Genomic DNA, 6989 nt, shown 5'->3' with positions numbered 1-6989 from the left:
AAACACACACACACACACACACACACACACACACACACACACACACACACACACACACGCATGCTGTTGTGGATATATGATGTGGATGTTGCATACACAGTGGCCTATATATAAAGGAACCATGCTCATATTAACATGATTGCTAGTTTTTGCATGTGTGGATTTACCTATTTGTTCCTAGAAGTTGTAATATGACAAAACATCAATTTAATTCTAATATAGAAAACGTTTATTTATTTTTAAAACGTGAGAAATTCAGGAATGCTGGTAAGCACACAACACTGGACTCCATTGACTTCCACTGTATGGACTCTGAGCTATACTGAGACAATCCTCAAAAAAGCTACCTTTGTGTGCCAGAGAAGAAAGAGTCACATTTTGAACAAAATGAGGGTGAATAAATGATGACAGAATTTTCATTTTTTGGGGGGGTGAACGATCTCTTTAATATGCATGAAAAAAACACATTATGTATTAAGGAAGCTCGACCTGATTTTGCCAAGTGGTTGATGTCCTCAGGGCAACATATTTTGTTGACCTAAGGACAACATTTTTATAAATAAAACCTAAACCCACACCAAACCCCAACCCTAACCATAACTTACCCCTAAAATCAGAGGGAAATGATAAGTGAAAAACAATGGTCTAGAAGCGCCTAATCCTGGTTGGAGATTAAACTTAAAATAAACTGTAAACTTATTTCTGAAATCTGTTTGGTTAATTTAAATGTTGTCCCAGGGTCAACATGATGTTACCCTAAGGACATCAACCACTTGGCAAAAACAGGAGAGCCAGTAAACAAACGGTTAATAGAAGGGGTAGATGGTGGGAAGTATCATGAGATTAGTGTTAAAACTACAAAAGTCATTGGAAAGTCCCGACGATGATAGAAAAACAAACAAACATGTGTTTCTAAGACCGACAGTTTTGTAGCATGAGGGGCATCAGACTTCCCGGAGCCCTTTTGGTCAGGGGCCTCTTTCCTGTGTTATGTTCTGTCTTCTCCATCAGTCATCATTCATTTTGCTCTCATTTTCTCTTTCTCTCTGTCACTCTTTTAGCTTTTGTTGTCTTCTCTCTCTTTTTCTCTACTGTGCTTTATGTGGCTGAAAGAGAGAGCATCGTCAGCATGGAATAAGTAAATGCTGCACCATTATAGCTCCGCCACCTATTGGCGAGTCTTCCAGATGCTGACGGGGCGGTTTTGTGCCTGCAAACTCCCTCTGTGTGTGAGAAGTTGCCCTCTGAATGACATTGCACACTCATTGTAAATGTATTATGATAATGAGCTACAGAAGAGCACATTGTAATTATTTCTACAACAGCAGGGGGAAGCAAGTAATAAGCTCATTCTGTTACCTCACCTACCCCCTTTCTCTCTCTCTCTCTCTCTCTCTCTCTCGCTCGCTCTCTCCCACTCTCTCAATTTAATTTTAATTTCAAAGTACTTTATTTGCATGATTGTTATAATATATTTATTGTTATAAAGTATTTCTCTTTACCGCTTTCAATTCACAGTATAGGAGAAAGTGTCTCAACTTCGCCACAGACTCAATCTTCCTTTTATAGGCATGTTTGTCTGTGTCTGCCTTTTTGTGACTGTGATCGCTGAGCTGTATTTGGTACGGATCTGTCTCTGCTTTGTTTCTCTAATGGTGCAGATATATTCTGCCAGATTATGCTTTCTGTTTAGGGCCTGATAACATTTTAATTTACTTAATTTAATGGATAACATTAATTCAATTTAGTTTTCCCCATGGCCCAAATATGAATTATTGCTTGCATTGTATTATGTAGGATTTTGTTTGTAAGTGGGTTTGTGAGTTTCGGAACCAGGGGGACTGTTTTTATGCATAAGATCCTGGGTTTTCAGTAAAGAAAATAATTGTATGTGTGTGGAGAATTTAACATACCTATAATCTTGAAGAAATATCTTTGTATCAATCCCCTTCATCTCTCTGAACACTTTGACATCTGAAAACCGAAAAGGTTTATTCAACAACAAAATACAAACATATTGTTAGGAAAAAACACAGACAGCTCGAAACACCATGTGTTTGGGTGTGTGTATGTATGTGTGTATGCATGCACACATTTAAGTGTATACGTGATAGATGGACGACAGGCTACATGGCAGCTCATTTCCTCCTGACTGGCAGAGAAAGATGTTACTGAGTTGCAGCAGAATCTGCAGCCTGTCAGCTTGACAGACCAAAAGATCTCTCTCTCTCTCTCTCTCTCTCTCTCTCTCTCTCTCTCTTTCTTTCTTTTGTTCTCTTCTTCTCTCTCCTTTTCCTTCTCAGGTAGTGATGAAGTGCAATCGTGAATCAGAGGATGACAGACTGATGGGAGATTTAAAAGGCTGCTGTACAGCCTAAAATTCCTATTTAAACTGACCCATGAATTATGCATTCATGTGCACTCGCACACACAGAGAACCAGCACATCAAAGCCCTCGTCCAAATTAAGAAACACAGTTAATCAATGTGTCAATGATACAACAATTATTGCATTGCACATTATGCAGCTCTATGTAAATGTAGACATGCAAATTCTTACTCACATAAAAATTCTGATTTCAGAAATGTGATTTCACTGTTTTCAAGTCTTACCCGACCCCCTGAATCATGTTTTGTTTATTTGGTCAGTCGGGCTACACGTGTTACGTGACAAACAAACTGCTAATGCCTGGATGATGTGTCATCTCTGAATCTGTCTCTCCAGGGTAGGTCTGACTCTGACCAGGAGTGGTTCAGCCCCCACTGCATGATTGAGTGCTGCACTACAACATTTCTTGCACTTTCAGTTTTAATGTGTGTTTGTCGTCCTGGTAAACTGGTCCTACAGTGTGGGGATCAAATGTCCCCACAAAAATAACAATACCTTTCTGGTGGCCTACCCTGTGGGTCCCAATAAAATAAACAGCTTATAAACGAAACTTAATGATTTGAAAATGTAAAAATGCAGAAACCGTATAAAAATCATTGTGTCAATGTCAAGTCATCTATTTTGATGTGAGAATTGCACATTTATACATGTGATGTCTGAAGAACTAATTTGTTTTTATAAACTTTTAAATAAATATTTCTCAACTTGCTATTGGCATTTCGGCTGAATTACCTCACTCAATGATCTTTAATCTTGTGTAGACGGTTTCATCTAGCGCACGCGCCTGCCCTTAAGCTAACTTCTGGTCTGTGTTTGGTTATAGTTTAACCATTTGTTTTATATTTCATTTATATTACTATTTTATTGTATATTAACTGTATTAAATTAAGTAAAAACTACTCAACAGGTTTGAATTATTTTCGGAGGTCTACCGGAAGTTAAATTTGGGCCACGTGACGTTTATGTTGTTGTTGCTGAAACCGTCTATTTTTTTCTTTTGAATGCAAGCTTTTAAAACCAAAAACATGTTGCCTCTAATACGTTTATTGATGACATCTAGCCTGTTTGTATTATAGAACTGAAATATTACGGCTCAAGTTTTGTTATTAATGCTTCTTTACATCACATTTGACTGGAAATCGGTGCTGGGCCACAAAGGAACTCTAGCATAACCACGGGCTGCTGTCATTTCATATGCCGTGATATTAAAAGCTTTTTAATTATTGGCTGACACTGTAGCCCTAAAAAATATACCCCACAACCTCTAAAGACCCGCGGTCATATCGCGGCGGTCACGAACTGATTTCACACGAGCACACAGAGACAATTAAAACTCATCTGCCGCTTTGCCTATCTACTGCGCGGGGCTTCATTTAACGGCCATTTGTCTCGGTGATGGATTTCCTATTTTTACCGACAGCAACCGAGTCGAGGGACGCGTGAATAATAGATGGAGGCTTAGCAGCTCGCGGTGAAATACTGTCACGGAGAAGGTGAGAAAGTAGGAGAGAGAGAGACACACACAGAGGGAGGGAGAGAGAGTTCTCGCACAAAGTGGACAGTGGCTGTTTTTTGCGAACGTTTGTCGTGAGAGGGGCGTTTATCATCGGGGTCGCAGGAGGTGATGTATCGTCGCGAGGACGAGCGAAAGAATGGCAGTGTAATTATGGCTTTAAAGGAGAGACCGGACACAAAGCGAGAGGAACGCAATTTAAATTGTTTTGTTTCCCTGGAGCTGGATCCTGCCCTTGAGTGACACACTGAAATTGGAAGCAGTTATTTATGTCTTCCACACTAATTGGATAATTTAATAAGGTCTCTGAGAGGCAGTCTCAATTTCATCTTTTCAGTAACACATCGCCCGTCCCTTCCTTTCTCGTTTTTCTGTTTACCTCATTTTTCTCTCTCTTCTCTACACACTATGAATGACGTCTGTCACATCAGTGCAGCCCACAAATAAACAATGCACCTCCTTCTAGACAGCAGTGCATACTCGGTTTAGTTAGAAGTTTCTTTTAATATAATATAGTTTTGTTTCAGTTTGTTCCCATGAATCTGAAGTAAGAAAAGGGTATTGGGAGGTAGAGGGGGTAACACAAGGAGAGGGGCCGAACAGATGGTGTCCCTCGCCATTAGTCATTCAGCCAGTAATGCACATTTGCTCTTCTTCTGTCTTCATATCTGTTTGTATCCCTCTCCCTCCTTCCGTCTTTCATTATCAAATAGGAAATGTGATTATTTAGGCTGCCTCGCAGCTGCACCATGCTCCAGTTTATTAATACGTTTCTGTGCATGACTAACATCCATTACGAGTCACTTTGTTACATCATTAACTAGCCATGTCACAATGAAAGCTGCTCTAAATACGTTTGCATTTATTGAGTACTGCGTTATGTAGTCTGGAGGGATTATTCATGCCAAAACGGGGCTTTTATACTATGTGTATCTTCTTTAATGAGCCCTTAAGTCGAAGTTACTTCTTGACAAAGCAAACAAGATGTTTACTAATACAGTCTACACAACAGGCCGGTGGGATGGAGTCCCATCCATAAAATGTTATCCCAGCCTGTGAATTTAAGCAACCGGCCTTGAGGCACGCCGGCCATATATAACGCCTAAAAAGCAAAGCTTACTCTCTTTCTGTCTCACTCTCTGTCTCTTTTTATTTTATAGGTGATTTGGTCCAAGCTGCAGTTGGATATGTCCTACATGCCAGCACACTCTTTAATGCAGCACAGTTGCCATAGCAACTATAACCCCACCTGCTCAGTAGCTGTCAGCCCAAGGTTAAGAGCCAATAAACCAGAGAAACATAGCAATTACTGCACAATATAACACATGCGCGCACACACACACACACGCGCACACACACACACACACACACAAAGTAATCCATCTGTTCCTTCTCTCCAGTTGATCAGTAGCAACTGGGTTTGGATTAGGTAAACCCATCAGGGTCCATTAAGGGATGTTCATTTGGACCAGTTATGGCAGTTCAACCAATGAGCGCAGGGAAGTCTTTATGGGATGTTTGAGATAATACCCTTGGCAATGGAATGACCAGCGTGTACTGTGTTTCAAAGCATCTCAGATAATGATTAACATGACAGGTTATGAGCAGTCAGTCTTATGGATCTTGATACAACCTTAAAATATGACAGTTCTAAAATGCTTTTATATTGCTGTCCTTTTATATTGAAGTCTTCGCAAAAAAACTAATTTCTTTGAAATCGAATGTGTTAGTCGGCAAATGGACCTCATGTAGTTTCTGATATCGGGTATAAAAGGGCACTCTCTCCGTCGCTTTGATTGTTAGCTTTTCCGACAGCTAGAATAAATGGCCACCCCTTGTCATCTCAGATATCAAAATCACACGTGGCAGTGATCGGTGAGCCGAACGGAGAATATGAGCATATGACCATGCTGGAGGTGCATTTTATTGCTGTGTGTGGGGAATGATTAGCTGGCGTTGCAGAGCAAGAAGAATCCAATTCGTTCAGTTGTTTAATCCATCAGCCCGTGCTGAGTTCTGATCACTGTATTGACGGACTCCAGGGCAATGTCAGCCGAGAACTCGAAGGAATGTTCTGTGGCCTCGGGGATGTTGCATTTATTTAAGTGTTTATGAAACACATCACAGCGCTATAGAAAAGATGACATGTCATGTTTGAAGAGAGTCCATTTAGAGTGAACAGATGTCTTGGTAATTCTGTTACGACCCAGTCTTGCCATCTCTCCGATGTGGCCTGCTCTCTCTCTCTCTCTTTGTTTCTCCAAGCCTCCATTATCGGCTGTTGGGAGTCAGGTAATCAGTGCTGATTAATTCTCTTTATTGTTGGTCGTTTGTCTGCAGACTCTGTGCTGTCTTTTCCTTTCAGCCTCACTATGAAACAGCCAGTGATAAATGACCATCTCTCCCCCTCCACCATCACCACAGCAACCTCTGCTCTGCCTAAGTGCTTCTGATTAGTGACCCATGACTTAAAGGTAGAGGTGGCTTTTTGTTTTATTTCTTAATGAGACTTTCAGCCCTGCCCGTGAGGTTTGGTGTTTTTATACATTAATATTTGATTTATTAATATTTAAGTTTTTATTCACATTTATATATACTGTACATAATCCTTTTTTCCAGGATATGGAAGGTTATATATTTGTAAATGTCTAATATGCGATACATTTTAACATGATGGCTTGTGGGTTTAATGCTCAACACAGTGATGGTGATTGGTAGTGGCAGAGATTAGTGAGGTTTTTTGAGTCGGGTGATGTGAATGACAATACTGAAAGTGTTTATCGGTCGCTTCTAGACGCTGATGAATCTGTGCCTACGCGGATCGAACGTAACCCCAATCAGACCACCGGCTTCAGCGAAACATTTCTGTCACAAACTTCATCCCTCATTCATCGAGAACTTAATCTCTCTGTTAAGCAACGATTAGATACTGAAAAAATGCTGTTGTGTGTAGACAAAGAACAGGAGGGAGACTTGTGACATATGGCCAAGTACAACATCTATATACTTGACCTCTGAATGGGGCAGAAATTTGGAGGGTTTATTTCTCTAAAGGCCTCATTCTTTCCCTTCATTTTGGGACATGTGC

Source organism: Triplophysa rosa, linkage group LG16 (genome assembly GCF_024868665.1).
Source record: "Triplophysa rosa linkage group LG16, Trosa_1v2, whole genome shotgun sequence".
NCBI lineage: Eukaryota > Metazoa > Chordata > Actinopteri > Cypriniformes > Nemacheilidae > Triplophysa > Triplophysa rosa.
This window is presented reverse-complemented; position numbering follows the sequence as displayed.